Source organism: Rutidosis leptorrhynchoides, chromosome 4 (genome assembly GCF_046630445.1).
Source record: "Rutidosis leptorrhynchoides isolate AG116_Rl617_1_P2 chromosome 4, CSIRO_AGI_Rlap_v1, whole genome shotgun sequence".
In the NCBI taxonomy this organism is placed as follows: domain Eukaryota; kingdom Viridiplantae; phylum Streptophyta; class Magnoliopsida; order Asterales; family Asteraceae; genus Rutidosis; species Rutidosis leptorrhynchoides.
This window is the reverse complement of record NC_092336.1, coordinates 156,948,108-156,966,290: the sequence shown is the minus strand read 5'-3', so window position 1 is coordinate 156,966,290 and position 18,183 is coordinate 156,948,108.

Below are 18,183 nucleotides of genomic sequence, written 5' to 3'. Positions count from 1 at the left end.
CGAGCATTCCATCGAATCTTAACAATTGGTATCTTGTTTTGCTTAAGTCTTTTAACCTCACGATCCATTATTTCGACGGGTTCTTCAATGAATTGAAGTTTTTCGTTGATTTGGATTTCGTCTAACGGAATAGTGAGATCTTCTTTAGCAAAATATTTCTTCAAATTCAAGATGTGGAAAGTGTTATGTACAGCCGCGAGTTGTTGAGGTAACTCAAGTCGGTAAGCTACTGGTCCGACACGATCAATAATCTTGAATGGTCCAATATACCTTGGATTTAATTTCCCTCGTTTACCAAATCGAACAACGCCTTTCCAAGGTGCAACCTTAAGCATGACCATCTCTCCAATTTCAAATTCTATATCTTTTCTTTTAATGTCGGCGTAGCTCTTTTGTCGACTTTGGGCGGTTTTCAACTGTTGTTAAATTTGGATGATCTTCTCGGTAGTTTCTTGTATTATCTCTAGACCCGTAATCTGTCTATCCCCCACTTCACTCCAATAAATCAGAGATCTGCACTTTCTACCATAAAGTGCTTCGAATGGCTCCATCTCAATGCTTGAATGGTAGCTGTTGTTGTAGGAAAATTCTGCTAACGGTAGATGTCGATCCCAACTGTTTCCGAAATCAATAACATATGCTCGTAGCATGTCTTCAAGCATTTGTATCGTCCTTTAGCTCTGCCCATCAGTTTGTGGATGATAGGCAGTACTCATGTCTAGACGAGTTCCTAATGCTTGCTGTAATGTCTGCCAAAATCTTGAAATAAATCTGCCATCCCTATCAGAGATTATAGAGATTGGTATTCCATGTCTGGAGATGACTTCCTTCAAATACAGTCGTGCTAACTTCTCCATCTTGTCATCTTATCTTATTGGCAGGAAGTGTGCTGATTTGGTGAGACGATCAACTATTACCCAAATAGTATCAAAACTACTTGCAGTCCTTAGCAATTTAGTGATGAAATCCATGGTATTGTTTTCCCATTTCCATTCCGGGATTTCGGGTTGTTGAAGTAGACCTGATGGTTTCTGATGCTCAGCTTTAACCTTAGAACACATCAAACATTCTCCTACGTATTTAGCAACATCGGCTTTCATACCTGGCCACCAAAAATGTTTCTTGAGATCCTTGTACATTTTCCCCGTTCCAGGATGTATTGAGTATCTGGTTTTATGAGCTTCTCTAAGTACCATTTCTCTCATATCTCCAAATTTTGGTACCCAAATTCTTTCAGCCCTATACCGGGTTCCGTCTTCCTGAATATTATGATGTTTCTCCGATCCTTTGGGTATTTCATCCTTTAAGTTTTCCTCTTTTAAAACTCCTTGTTGCGCCTCCTTTATTTGAGTAGTAAGGTTAGTGTGAATCATTATATTCATAGATTTTACACGAATGAGTTTTCTGTCCTTTCTGCTCAAGGCGTCGGCTACCACATTTGCCTTCCCCGGGTGGTAACGAATCTCAAAGTCGTAATCATTCAAGAATTCAATCCACCTACGCTGCCTCATATTCAGTTGTTTCTGATTAAATATATGTTGAAGACTTTTGTGGTCGGTATATATAATACTTTTAACCCCATATAAGTAGTGCCTCCAAGTCTTTAATGCAAAAACAACCGCGCCTAATTCCAAATCATGTGTCGTATAATTCTGTTCGTGAATCTTCAATTGTCTAGACGCATAAGCAATTACTTTCGTTCGTTGCATTAATACACAACCGAGACCTTACTTTGAGGTGTCACATTATATCAAAAAATCATCATTCCCTTAAGGTAATGACAATATAGGTGCCGTAGTTAACTTTTTCTTTAACAATTGAAACGCTTTCTCTTGTTCATCTTTCCATTCAAATTTCTTCCCTTTATTCATTAATGCAGTCAAGGGTTTTGCTATTCTGGAAAAGTCTTGGATGAACCTTCTGTATAACCAGCTAGTCCTAAAAATTGGCGTATGTGTTTCGGAGTTTTCGGGGTTTCCCACTTTTCAACGGTTTCAATCTTTGCTGGATCCACCTGAATACCTTCTTTGTTCACTATGTGACCGAGGAATTGAACTTCTTCCAACCAAAATGCACACTTTGAAAACTTAGCGTACAGTTTTTCTTTTCTCAGCAACTCTAGCACTTTTCTCAAATGTTCTTCGTGCTCTTGATCATTCTTCGAGTAAATAAGTATGTCATCGATGAAAACAATGACAAACTTGTCAAGATATGGCCCACACACTCGGTTTATGAGGTCCATGAACATAGCTGGTGCGTTAGTTAATCCAAACGGCATAACCATAAACTCGTAATGACCGTAACGCGTCCTAAAAGCAGTCTTTAGAATATCATCCTCCTTCACCCGCATTTGATGATATCCAGAACGTAAATCAATCTTTGAATAAATAGACGAGCCTTGTAGTTGATCAAATAAGTCGTCGATTCTCGGTAGTGGGTAGCGGTTCTTGATGGTAAGTTTGTTCAACTCTCGGTAGTCGATACACAACCTGAATGTGCCATCTTTCTTCTTGACAAACAAAACAGGAGCTCCCCATGGTGATGTGCTTAGTCGAATGAAACCACGCTCTAAAAGTTCCTGTAACTGACTTTGTAATTCTTTCATTTCACTGGGTGCGAGTCTGTATGGAGCACGAGCTATTGGTGCAGCTCCTGGTACAAGGTCTATTTGAAATTCAACGGATCGATGTGGGGGTAATCCCGGTAATTCTTTCGGAAATACATCGGGAAATTCTTTTGCGACGGGAACATCACTGATGTTCTTTTCTTCAGGTTTAACTTCCTTGATGTGTGCTAGAATGAAATAACAACCTTTTCTTATTAGTTTTTGCGCCTTCAAACTACTAATAAGATTTAATTTCGCGTTGTTCTTTTCTCCGTACACCATTAAAGGTTTTCCTTTTTCACGCATAATGCGAATCGCATTTTTGTAACAAACGACCTCTGCTCTCACCTTTTTCAACCAGTCCATGCCAATTATTACATCAAAACTCCCTAACTCGACTGGTATTAAATCAATTTTAAACGTTTCATCCCCCAGTTTAATTTCTCTCGCCCGACATATATTATCTGCTGAAATTAATTTACCGTTTGCTAATTCGAGTAAAAATTTACTATCCAAAGGTGTCAATGGGCAACTTAATTTAGCACAAAATTCTCTACTCATATAGCTTCTATCCGCACCCGAATCAAATAAAACATAAGCAGATTTATCGTCAATAAGAAACGTACCCATAACAAGCTCCGGGTCTTCCTGTGCTTCTGCTGCATTAATATTGAAAACTCTTCCACGGCCCTGTCCATTAGTATTCCCCTGATTCGGGCAATTTCTAATAATGTGGCCCAGTTTTCCACATTTATAACAAACAGCGTCGGTATTACTTGCTCTGACACTATTCATTTCGGCATTACTTGTTCCGACATTATTTGTTCCTTTAGTTCTGTTAAACTTTGGTCCATAGACCTCACACTTTGTCGCGCTATGACCATTTCTTTTACACCTGTTGCAAAATGTCGTGCAAAACCCTTGATGATTTTCTTCACACCTATGACATGGCTGTTTTTGGTTTTTATTCCCGTTGTTGTTATTGAGGTTGTTGTTGGGATTGTTATTGTTGTTGAAACGGTTGTTGTAGTTGTTGTTGTTGTTGGGATGTTTGTTGTAGTTATTGTTAGGATTGCGGTTATTGTTGCGATTGTTGTTGCGGTTGTTGGCATAGTTGTTGCGATTGTGGTTGTAATTGTTGTTGTTGTTGTACTGGTGACTCTTGTCACCGTTTTCCTCCCACTTCCTCTTGAGTTGTTTTGTGTTGGCTTCTTCGGCCGCCTGCTCTTTAATTCTTCCCTCAATATGATTTATGAGTTTATAAGCCATTCGACTTGCCTTCTGTATAGAAGCGGGCTCGTGTGAACTTACATCTTCTTGAATCCTTACTGGTAACCCTTTTACAAATGCGTCGATCTTCTCTTCTTCATCTTCGAATGCTCCCGGACATAATAGGCACAACTCTGTGAATCGTCTTTCATATATGGTAACGTCGAACCCTTGTGTTCGTAAATCTCTAAGTTCTGCCTTGAGTTTATTGACTTCATTTCTAGGACGGTACTGCTCGTTCATCAATTGCTTGAATGCCGACCACGGTAGTGCGTAAGCAGCATTTTGTCCTACCTGTTCAAGATAGGTGTTCCACCACGTTAACGCAGTACCTGTGAAGGTATGCATAGCGTACTTATCTTTGTCCTCTTCAGTACACTTACTTATGGCAAACACCGATTCGACTTTCTCGGTCCACCGTTTCAATCCAATTGGTCCTTCGGTTCCATCAAATTCCAAAGGTTTGCAGGCAGTGAATTCTTTGTAGGTGCATCCTACACGGTTTCTTGCGCCGTTAGCTGCATTGCTAGATTCGAAGTTATTGTTGGTATGTAGCGCAGCCTGTACTGCAGCTATGTTTGCATCAAGAAAAGTACGAAATTCCTCTTCGCTCATATTCATGGTGTGTCGAGTAGTCGGTGCCATTTCCTTCAAAATAGCCAACTGAATCGAGTTGACATACAGAATATTAAGAGTAGTCAATAGTATTTCGTAGCATAATATGAACTCATTTATAAAAGCTTTTTCTTCATATTAGCGTTTTATAAGTTTAAATTCGGGTACTACCTACCCGTTAAGTTCATACTTAGTAGCTAATATACAATTCAACTACTAAAATTCCATATGAAAAACTGATTATAATAATATATCACATACAAATATTCTTCAAACTTACAACTTCGCTACATTACATATAACATGAAATATAGTACACTTTGATACATGACAGTTTTGAAGATAAATCTTGTTAATACGCAAGTTGTTCAGCAAAGGAAATAAAGACACGTAATTCATAAGTCCAGAAACAAGTCATGCATTCTGGTTTTACTAAGACGAATTCCCATCCTTGGTCTTGTGGAAAATAACCGTTATGACCATTGGCTAGGCAGCATGTTGTAATGTCGTCAAAAGGACGAGGGTTTTGTAATGTCCAACAGCCCCGTAATAATCTAAAAACCTTGTTTCTCACCCCAACTACTGAATCCATCACTTGTGGGAAGGTCTTATTTAAAAGTTGTAATCCGATGTTCTTTTTCTCACTTTGGTAAGAAGCGAACATCACTAACCCGTAAGCATAACATGCTTCTTTATGTTGCATGTTAGAAGCTCTTTCTAATTCACAAAATCCTATGTTAGGATATGTTGAGTCAAAATAGGTTCTTAACCCGTAGCGTAAAATTGCATTTGGGTTCCCCGCATTTAATGCTTTAAAGAAAACACGGCGTAACTTACGGTCTCCCCAGTGTGATATACCCCACCTATCAAAGCAAAGCCTTTTATAAACTAAGGCATTTCTGGAAAGTCTTTCAAATGTTTGACAAGTTAATTTCGCCATAACTAAATGTGCTGATGACTTCTGACCGACTCTAGACAAGATTTCCTCAATCATATCCTCTGGTAGGTCTTCTAACATATTTGGTTGTCTACCCTTAACGTCCATTTTGTTTTTATACTGTAAAATAGACAAGGATTAGATTTGTAAATGATAATTGTGACGACCCGGAAATTTCTGACCAAATTTAAACTTTAATCTTTATATTATTCCGACACGATAAGCAAAGTTTGTTAAGTTAAATCTCAAGAATTTTAAACTGTGTTCATACATTCATTATAACCTCGACCAAATTCCGACGATTCACGAACCGTTATATATAAATAGATATGTATATGTATATATATATATATTATAACTTGAGAATATTAATAAAGTATTAAACGTATAATACCTTACACGAACGTATTTGTTTCAATATGATTTTCGATGAAATTAAAAAAATATATTAAATGATTGAATTATCAGAAACATTGAATTATGATTACAAGTCTCTGTTGAGAGGTCCACTATGATTTGAGAAAATCTATTCCTCTTAACGATATTCAGAATAATTTGTAAAGCTATTTATAAATAAAAACAAAAAGTGTCATTTACGAAAGTTAGACAAAAGTTAGTGGAGAATTGGTTTCCATAATATTCTATTAATTTAGTTTCAAAAGTACAAAAAACGTTTTCAGTTTAAAAAGAACTTTATTATTAAAACGTATATATCTTTTACAAATATCTAGAACCACTTTTGACAACTCATTACTTAACCAGTATGATAAAGATAACGATATTTATATTTTATTTTATTAAATATATATAACGATTTAAATTAATATTATATATACTTATACGCGTATTATACGTATATAGTTTTATACTTTTACTATACTTTAACTTTACCTTTACTTTACTTTTATTTTACTTTAATAATTCATACTTTAATAATTCAATTTAATAATTCATACTTTAATAATTCACTTTAATAATTCATACTTTAATAATTCACTTTAATAATTCACTTTAATAATTCATACTTTAATAATTCACTTTAATAATTCACTTTAATAATTCATACTTTAATAATTTACTTTAATAATTCACTTTAATAATTCATACTTTAATAATGCATACTTTAATAATTCACTTTAATAATTCATATTTTAATAATTCACTTTAATAATTCAAAAATCTGTTATAAATAGAATTCAATAGGTTTCATTATTTCATAGAAACTTGAAAATATATTTCTCTAAACTCTCTCAATTGAATTACATATATATATTTTCTTTGTATTATTTCAAGATATTATTAGTATACATAAAATATTACGACGGAGTGCTGTCCGAGTGATTTCAAAATAGTTTTTTTTGAATGAGTCGAAGCTAAGGAAATTATGGGTTATAGCTATGGAGGTGATGGGTATGGTTCATGGGTATGCTCGTGAGGTCAATCTAGTGTTTATCATCTCCGTTGCGTCTACGTACTTTCCTGCAATATTGAATCTCAATATTGATACGTTCGTGAATCCGAGTCCAACCTTGCACTTGTTAAATGACGTTATATGTATTTTTACTACGAAATTCAGTATTGTGAGTTTCATTTGCTCCCTTTTATATATATTTTTGGGACTGAGAATACATGCGCTATTTTTATAAATGTTTTACGAAATAGGCACAAGTACTAAAACTAATTCTACGTGGGTTTAAACCAGAAATATACCCTTAGCTTGGTAACATTAAACTACTTGTCTATGTACGGTAGGCGCGAATCCTAAAGATAGATCTATTGGGCGTAACAAACCCCATCCTGACTATGGGATGCTTTAGTACTTCGAGGTTATTTTAAACACACCTGATCTGGTGTACTTCAGAGGGTAAAACATGAACGTTAAGGCTTGTTACCGGGTGCCTACAACTTATAGAATACTTTTATACACTTGCGAGTGTACATATATTTATAAACGGAAATCTTGTGGTCTATTAATATATTGAAATGATTGTTATGATAAACCTATGAACTCACCAACCTTTTGGTTGACACTTTAAAGCATGTTTATTCTCAGGTATTAAAGAAATATTCCGCTGTGCATTAGCTCATTTTAAGGATATTACTTGGAGTCATTCATGGCATATTTTGAAAGACGTTGCATTCGAGTCATTGAGTTCATCAAGATTATTATTAAGCCAATTATAGTTGGATGTAGTATGAAATGGTGTGCATGCCGTCAACTTTCGTTGTAAAGAAAGTTTGTCTTTTAAAAACGAATGCAATGTTTGTAAAATGTATCATATAGAGGTCAAATACCTTGCGATGTAATCAACTATTGTGAATCGTTTATAATGTATATGAACGGGTCCTTTCAGTTGGTATCAGAGCGGTGGTCTTAGCGAACCAGGTCTGCATTAGTGTGTCTAACTGATAGTCGTTAGGATGCATTAGTGAGTCTGGACTTCGACCGTGTCTGCATGTCAAAAGTTTTGCTCATCATTTTTGTCAGAATTTATCTGCTTATCATTCTTAGTCTAGACACATCTTATTGCATTGATTGCATGAATAGTGTATAGACAAAATTCATATCTTAGCGTATCTGCTAATTCATATCTTAGCGTATCTGTTACTGTAAACTTTGCCTGACATATTCCGTAAATTCCTCCGTAATCTACGAAACCTTTTGCTGTATATAATTAGAATACCACCTGATAGCCGGAAAATCATTTCATATCGAAAAATTCTTTATTCAATCGTACGAAATAGAATTCGTCATTAGTTCAAGTCCCTCGGATTCCGAAATGGAATCCCACTCAAGTTCCGAAAGCAGTGTGACCAGAATGGATCAACCAATTAGTCATCATCTATTCTGGATGAATTAGGGATGGGTTCGTAGCCTCCTTAATCATTGGAGACAAGAAGAAGGTGATCCCTTCCATCCACCACATTGCCCTCTTGGCGAAGAACCTGAAGCACTTACCGGCGAACCTATTCGAAACACCATTTTCTCTCTCATTTCCAGAGTATCTCGTCATGATTATATACTACACCAAATTCTAGATCTTATTTATCCGCTCGTCTGAACCGACAATCACCCCGGTGTAATAGAAGAAGTCAACGAGCTTCGCGCTCGGGTAGTGGCTTTGGAGAATATGGTGCAAAGGTTACAAACACCAGTAGCAGCACCAACAACATAACCAGTACCACCACCAACAACATCAATAGTACCATTACGACCACCAACAACAACCGCATCGCAAACCTCAACTTCACAATCTGTCCCATGAGCATCGACGTCATACGCCTTGTAGATACTAAGGAATACCACAACGATGAAGTATTGATTCATAACTTCATTGGGAAAACATTCTATGACGATTATATAATTTCTAAAGTTTAGAAATTATCTATCCTAGCCTTAACCATAAATTAAGTGAGTTTAATTTAATATTAACTCATTAAATCAATATTACATCTGAAGAAATATACACATATATTTCCATAAAGACTGTAATAAAATTCTTTTGTACAAAATATTAATTGTGACAATTTTTTTTTAACGGGTAGTTAATACCCGAGAGATATATAAATTCACAATTAATATGTTACATTCTTCGAATCTGATTCAGCAAATCATCCATTATACTCCCTACTTTCACAACAATATACATTCTTTTATAGAAATCAAAACAACCATATTCATTCAAAAATCTAATTACATATTCTGATTTTGAAATCGCCGAATTCAATTCAAGTTATAACCGATATCATCACTCTTAGATTCTTACATCTTTCAAAGCTATACTTTAACTTTAAAACTGTGTTAGAACATCGTATGTATATTAACGATTATAATCTATGTTCAAGCCCTTCGAAATACCTGAAGACACTTCAAATAATGAACAATCGAGATGATGATCCAACCACATGTTATCCACAGTTACGTACCTGAAAAACTCTTGAAACCAAAGTCATAATTTAACATGTATCCATGTCAGACCTTTTGGCATTTACTAGCTAAAATAACTTTTCAATCCCTTCTAAAAATAGACGGTTTTGTCACAGCTCCAGCAAACCAACTTCAATTGTTCAATCGAATAAGCCTTATTATAATGATTACCTCTTCATCAATATTACCGGGGAACCTTTCATATCTCGCCACATTAGCAGTAAACTTATTAATAACTTCATTGATCTTTGACTTTCTGAAAAATCTTTATATTTATCAAAACCCCATCATTTACTCATCTGCATCTTGTAACAAGAATTGCCATACGAATCATCGAAAATTAGCAATCAGTATTTTGAAATCTCACAGCATGTCTACGCCAACAATTATATGTGTCTATCTTCTGGACTTATATACTTTGAATGTGGAGTTTCTGAAAAACACCCTAAACTGCAAACTAGTTCTCGAAATACTGATGAAGCAGCAAAAACTATAAACGACCTTAACAGTAAAAAGTTTGATGATAAAGAGTAGTGTGTTGGCAAAGCTCAGAAAAAGAGAATATTTGTTATTGAAAAATATGGATTGAGCAAACCATGAAGAAGGCTGTGGATAAATCACAAGGACGAAATCTACCTTCAAAGAATCTAAATGATTCCGTGTCTGCTGAAGTCATTATCGAATACCTTGCTCCTGACTCTAAACCCTTACGGACAATATTCTTCATCATCCTCTGATATTAGAAACTTTAAGATATCATCGTATCTTTCATTATAAATATCCTCCATATTTCTGAAGATATTTCCATAATTATTCTTATCTGAAATCATTTACCTCTTCGTGTTGTCTGTATTACATCATAAAAGAAACTATTTTAGTTTCTAAATTCTGAAACTTTCGAATTTAAAATAGGAATATTTTTGAAGTAGTGTTGTGAACTGAAGCATGAACTAGTATAATATAATGACACTAGATCAACGTGATTATTGAAATGTCCCGTTCTTATTGATTAAAAACGTTCCATATTAATTGATTTCGTTGCGAGGTTTTGACCTCTATATGAGACGTTTTTCAAAGACTGCATTCATTTTTAAAACAAACCATAACCTTTATTTCATAGATAAAGGTTTTAAAAAGCTCTACGTAGATTATCAAATAATGATAATCTAAAATATCCTGTTTACACACGACCATTACATAATGGTTTACAATACAAATATGTTACAACAAAATAAGTTTCTTGAATGCAGTTTTTACACAATATCATACAAGCATGGACTCCAAATCTCGTCCTTATTTAAGTATGCGACAGCGGAAGCTCTTAATAATCACCTGAGAATAAACATGCTTAAAACGTCAACAAAAATGTTGGTGAGTTATAGGTTTAACCTATATATATCAAATCATAATAATAGACCACAAGATTTCATATTTCAATACACATCCCATACATAGAGATAAAAATTATTCATATGGTGAACACCTGGTAACCGACATTAACAAGATGCATATATAAGAATATCCCCATCATTCCGGGACACCCTTCGGATATGATATAAATTTCGAAGTACTAAAGCATCCGGTACTTTGGATGGGGTTTGTTAGGCCCAATAGATCTATCTTTAGGATTCGCGTCAATTAGGGTGTCTGTTCCCTAATTCTTAGATTACCAGACTTAATAAAAAGGGGCATATTCGATTTCGATAATTCAACCATAGAATGTAGTTTCACGTACTTGTGTCTATTTTGTAAATCATTTATAAAACTTGCATGTATTCTCATCCCAAAAATATTAGATTTTAAAAGTGGGACTATAACTCACTTTCACAGATTTTTACTTCGTCGGGAAGTAAGACTTGGCCACTAGTTGATTCACGAACCTATAACAATATATACATATATATCAAAGTATGTTCAAAATATATTTACAACACTTTTAATATATTTTGATGTTTTAAGTTTATTAAGTCAGCTGTCCTCGTTAGTAACCTACAACTAGTTGTCCACAGTTAGATGTACAGAAATAAATCGATAAATATTATCTTGAATCAATCCACGACCCAGTGTATACGTATCTCAGTATTGATCACAACTCAAACTATATATATTTTGGAATCAACCTTAACCCTGTATAGCTAACTCCAACATTCACATATAGAGTGTCTATGGTTGTTCCGAAATATATATAGATGTGTCGACATGATAGGTCAAAACATTGTATACGTGTCTATGGTATCTCAAGATTACATAATATACAATACAAGTTGATTAAGTTATGGTTGGAATAGATTTGTCACCAATTTTCACGTAACTAAAATGAGAAAAATTATCCAATCTTGTTTTACCCATAACTTCTTCATTTTAAATCCGTTTTGAGTGAATCAAATTGCTATGGTTTCATATTGAACTCTATTTTATGAATCTAAATAGAAAAAGTATAGGTTTATAGTCGGAAAAATAAGTTACAAGTTGTTTTTGTAAAGGTAGTCATTTCCATCAAAAGAACGACGTCTAGATGACCATTTTAGAAAACATACTTCCACTTTGAGTTTAACCATAATTTTTGGATATAGTTTCATGTTCATAATAAAAATCATTTTCTCATAATAACAACTTTTAAATCAAAGTTTATCATAGTTTTTAATTAACTAACCCAAAACAGCCCGCGGTGTTACTACGACGGCGTAAATCTGGTTTTACGGTGTTTTTCGTGTTTCCAGGTTTTAAATCATTAAGTTAGCATATCATATAGATATAGAACATGTGTTTAGTAGATTTTAAAAGTCAAGTTAGAAGGATTAACTTTTGTTTGCGAACAAGTTTAGAATTAACTAAACTATGTTCTAGTGATTACAAGTTTAAACCTTCGAATAAGATAGCTTTATATGTATGAATCAAATGATGTTATGAATATCATTACTACCTTAAGTTCCTTGGATAAACCTACTGGAAAAGAGAAAAATGGATCTAGCTTCAACGGATCCTTGGATGGCTCGAAGTTCTTGAAGCAGAATCATGACACGAAAACAAGTTCAAGTAAGATCATCACTTGAAATAAGATTGTTATAGTTATAGAAATTGAACCAAAGTTTGAATATGATTATTACCTTGTATTAGAATGATAACCTACTATAAGAAACAAAGATTTCTTGAGGTTGGATGATCACCTTACAAGATTGGAAGTGAGCTAGCAAACTTGAAAGAATTCTTGATTCTATGTAACTAGAACTTGTAGAATATATGAAGAACACTTAGAACTTGAAGATAGAACTTGAGAGAGATCAATTAGATGAAGAAAATTGAAGAATGAAAGTGTTTGTAGGTGTTTTTGGTCGTTGGTGTATGGATTAGATATAAAGGATATGTAATTTTGTTTTCATGTAAATAAGTCATGAATGATTACTCATATTTTTGTAATTTTATGAGATATTTCATGCTAGTTGCCAAATGATGGTTCCCACATGTGTTAGGTGACTCACATGGGCTGCTAAGAGCTGATCATTGGAGTGTATATACCAATAGTACATACATCTAAAAGCTGTGTATTATACGAGTACGAATACGGGTGCATACGAGTAGAATTGTTGATGAAACTGAACGAGGATGTAATTGTAAGCATTTTTGTTAAGTAGAAGTATTTTGATAAGTGTATTGAAGTCTTTCAAAAGTGTATAAATACATATTAAAACACTACATGTATATACATTTTAACTGAGTCGTTAAGTCACCGTTAGTCGTTACATGTAAGTGTTGTTTTGAAACCTTTAGGTTAACGATCTTGTTAAATGTTGTTAACCCAATGTTTATAATATCAAATGAGATTTTAAATTATTATATTATCATGATATTATCATGTATGAATATCTCTTAATATGATATATATACATTAAATGTCTTTACAACGATAATCGTTACATATATGTCTCGTTTAAAAATCATTAAGTTAGTAGTCTTGTTTTTACATATGTAGTTCATTGTTAATATACTTAATGATATGTTTACTTATCATAGTATCATGTTATCTATATATATATATCCATATATATGTCATCATATAGTTTTTACAAGTTTTAACGTTCGTGAATCACCGGTCAACTTGGGTGGTCAATAGTCTATATGAAACATATTTCAATTAATCAAGTCTTAACAAGTTTGATTGCTTAACATGTTGGAAACATTTAATCATGTAAATATCAATCTCAATTAAAATATATAAACATGGAAAAGTTCGGGTCACTACAGTACCTACCCGTTAAATAAATTTCGTCCCGAAATTTTAAGCTGTTGAAGGTGTTGACGAATCTTCTGGAAATAGATGCGGGTATTTCTTCTTCATCTGATCTTCACACTCCCAGGTGAACTCGGGTCCTCTACGAGCATTCCATTGAACCTTAACAATTGGTATCTTGTTTTGCTTAAGTCTTTTAACCTCACGATCCATTATTTCGACGGGTTCTTCGATGAATTGAAGTTTTTCGTTGATTTGGATTTCATCTAACGGAATAGTGAGATCTTCTTTAGCAAAACATTTCTCTAAATTCGAGACGTGGAAAGTGTTATGTACAGCCGCGAGTTGTTGAGGTAACTCAAGTCGGTAAGCTACTGGTCCGACACGATCAATAATCTTGAATGGTCCAATATACCTTGGATTTAATTTCCCTCGTTTACCAAATCGAACAACGCCTTTCCAAGGTGCAACTTTAAGCATGACCATCTCTCCAAATTCAAATTCTATATCTTTTCTTTTAATATCAGCGTAGCTCTTTTGTCGACTTTGGGCGATTTTCAACCGTTGTTGAATTTGGATGATCTTCTCGGTAGTTTCGTGTATAATCTCCGGACCCGTAATCTGTCTATCCCCCACTTCACTCCAACAAATCAGAGACCTGCACTTTCTACCATAAAGTGCTTCAAACGGCGCCATCTCAATGCTTGAATGGTAGCTGTTGTTGTAGGAAAATTCTGCTAACGGTAGATGTCGATCCCAGCTGTTTCCGAAATCAATAACACATGTTCGTAGCATGTCTTCAAGCGTTTGTATCGTCCTTTCGCTCTGCCCATCAGTTTGTGGATGATAGGCAGTACTCATGTCTAGACGATTTCCTAATGCTTGTTGTAATGTCTGCCAGAATCTTGAAATAAATCTGCCATCCCTATCAGAGATAATAGAGATTGGTATTCCATGTCTGGAGACGACTTCCTTCAAATATAGTCGTGCTAACTTCTCCATCTTGTCATCTTCTCTTATTGGCAGGAAGTGTGCTGATTTGGTGAGACGATCAACTATTACCCAAATAGTATCAAAACCACTTGCAGTCCTTGGCAATTTAGTTATGAAATCCATGGTAATGTTTTCCCATTTCCATTCCGGGATTTCGGGTTGTTGAAGTAGACCTGATGGTTTCTGATGCTCAGCTTTGACCTTAGAACACGTCAAACATTCTCCTACGTATTTAGCAACATCGGCTTTCATACCCGGCCACCAAAAATGTTTCTTGAGATCCTTGTACATCTTCCCCGTTCCAGGATGTATTGAGTATCTGGTTTTATGAGCTTCTCTAAGTACCATTTCTCTCATATCTCCAAATTTTGGTACCCAAATCCTTTCAGCCCTATACCGGGTTCCGTCTTCCCGAATATTAAGATGCTTCTCCGATCCTTTGGGTATTTCATCCTTTAAATTTCCCTTTTTTAAAACTCCTTGTTGCGCCTCCTTTATTTGAGTAGTAAGGTTATTATGAATCATTATATTCATAGATTTTACTCGAATGGGTTCTCTGTCCTTCCTGCTCAAGGCATCGGCTACCACATTTGCCTTCCCCGGGTGGTAACGAATCTCAAAGTCGTAATCATTCAATAATTCAATCCACCTACGCTGCCTCATATTCAGTTGTTTCTGATTAAATATGTGTTGAAGACTTTTGTGGTCGGTATATATAATACTTTTGACCCCATTTAAGTAGTGCCTCTAAGTCTTTAATGCAAAAACAACCGCGCCTAATTCCAAATCATGCGTCGTATAATTTTGTTCGTGAATCTTCAATTATCTAGACGCATAAGCAATCACCTTCGTTCGTTGCATTAATACACAACCGAGACCTTGCTTTGATGCGTCACAATAAATCACAAAATCATCATTCCCTTCAGGCAATGACAATATAGGTGCCGTAGTTAGCTTTTTCTTCAATAACTGAAACGCTTTCTCTTGTTCATCATTCCATTCAAATTTCTTCCCTTTATGCGTTAATGCAGTCAAGGGTTTTGCTATTCTGGAAAAGTCTTGGATGAACCTTCTATAGTAACCAGCTAGTCCTAAAAACTGGCGTATGTGTTTCGGAGTTTTCGGGGTTTCCCACTTTTCAACAGTTTCTATCTTTGCCGGATCCACCTTAATACCTTCTTTGTTCACTATGTGACCGAGGAATTGAACTTCTTCCAACCAAAATGCACACTTTGAAAACTTAGCGTACAATTCTTCCTTCCTCAATACTTCTAACACCTTTCTCAAATGTTCACCGTGTTCTTGGTCATTCTTTGAGTAAATAAGTATGTCATCAATGAAAACAATGACAAACTTGTCAAGGTATGGTCCACACACTCGGTTCATAAGGTCCATGAACACAGCTGGTGCATTAGTTAAACCAAACGGCATGACCATAAACTCGTAATGACCATAACGTGTTCTGAAAGCAGTCTTTGGAATATCATCTTCTTTCACCCGCATTTGATGATACCCGGAACGTAAGTCAATCTTTGAATAAACAGACGAGCCTTGTAGTTGATCAAATAAGTCATCGATTCTCGGTAGTGGGTAGCGGTTCTTGATGGTAAGTTTGTTCAACTCTCGGTAGTCGATACACAACCTGAATGTACCATCTTTCTTCTTGACAAACAAAACAGGAGCTCCCCACGGTGATGTGCTTGGTCGAATGAAACCACACTCTAAAAGTTCTTGTAATTGGCTTTGTAGTTCTTTCATCTCGCTGGGTGCGAGTCTGTAAGGAGCACGAGCTATTGGTGCAGCTCCTGGTACAAGATCTATTTGAAATTTAACGGATCGATGTGGGGGTAATCCCGGTAATTCTTTCAGAAATACATGGGGAAATTCTTTTGCAATGGGAACATCATTGATGCTCTTTTCTCCAGTTTGTACTTTCTCGACGTGTGCTAGAACAGCATCGCAACCTTTTCTTATTAGTTTTTTTGCCTTCAAATTACTAATAAGATGTAGCTTCGTGTTGCCCTTTTCTCCGTACACCATTAAGGGTTTTCCTTTTTCTCGTATAATGCGAATTGCATTTTTGTAACAAACGATCTCTGCTTTCACTTCTTTCAACCAGTCCATACCGATTATCACATCAAAACTCCCTAACTCTACTGGTATCAAATCAATCTTAAATGTTTCGCTAACCAGTTTAATTTCTCGATTCTGACATATATTATCTGCTGAAATTAATTTACCATTTGCTAATTCGAGTAAAAATTTACTATCCAAAGGCGTCAATGGACAACTTAATTTAGCACAAAAATCTCTACTCATATAGCTTCTATCCGCACCCGAATCAAATAAAACGTAAGCAGATTTATTATCAATAAGAAACGTACCCGTAACAAGCTCCGGGTCTTCCTGTGCCTCTGCCGCATTAATATTGAAAACTCTTCCGCAGCCTTGTCCATTCGTGTTCTCCTAGTTCGGGCAATTTCTAATAATGTGGCCCAGTTTTCCACATTTATAACAAACTACATTGGCATAACTTGCTCTGACACTACTTGCTCCACCATTACTCGTTCCGACACCATTTATTCCTTTCGTTCTATTAACCCCTGGTCCGTAGATCTCACACTTCACCGCGCTATGACCATTTCTTTTACACTTGTTACAAAATTTGGTGCAGAACCCCGAGTGATACTTTTCACACCTTTGGCATAGCTGCTTCTGATTGTTGTTGTTGTTACGGTTATTATTGTTGTTGGGATGATTGTTGTAGTTGTTGTTGTTGTTGTTGGGCCGTTTGTTGTAGTTGCGATTGATGTTGCGATTGTTGGGATAATTGTTGCGATTATTGTTGTAATTGCTGTTGTTGTTGTATTGGTGATTCTTATCACCGTTTTCCTCCCACTTTCTTTTGACTTGCTTCACATTGGCCTCTTCAGCAGTCTGTTCTTTAATTCTTTCTTCAATCTGGTTCACTAGTTTGTGAGCCATTCTACATGCCTGTTGTATGGAGGCGGGCTCGTGTGAACTTATATCTTCTTGGATTCTTTCCGGTAATCCTTTCACAAACGCGTCGATCTTCTCTTCCTCATCTTCGAATGCTCCCGGACACAATAGGCACAATTCTGTGAATCGTCTTTCGTACGTGGTAATATCAAATCCTTGGGTTCGTAACCCTCTAAGTTCTGTCTTGAGCTTATTGACCTCGGTTCTGGGACGGTACTTCTCGTTCATCAAGTGCTTGAATGCTGACCATGGTAGTGCGTACGCATCGTCTTGTCCCACTTGCTCTAGATAGGTATTCCACCATGTTAACGCAGAACCTGTGAAGGTATGCGTAGCGTACTTCACTTTGTCCTCTTCAGTACACTTACTTATGGCAAACACCGATTCGACCTTCTCGGTCCACCGTTTCAATCCGATCGGTCCTTCGGTTCCATCAAATTCTAAAGGTTTGCAGGCAGTGAATTCTTTGTAGGTGCATCCTACACGATTTCCTGTACTGCTGGATCCAAGGTTATTGTTGGTATGTAGCGCAGCCTGTACTGCGGCTATGTTTGAAGCTAGAAAAGTACGGAATTCCTCTTCATTCATATTCACGGTGTGTCGAGTAG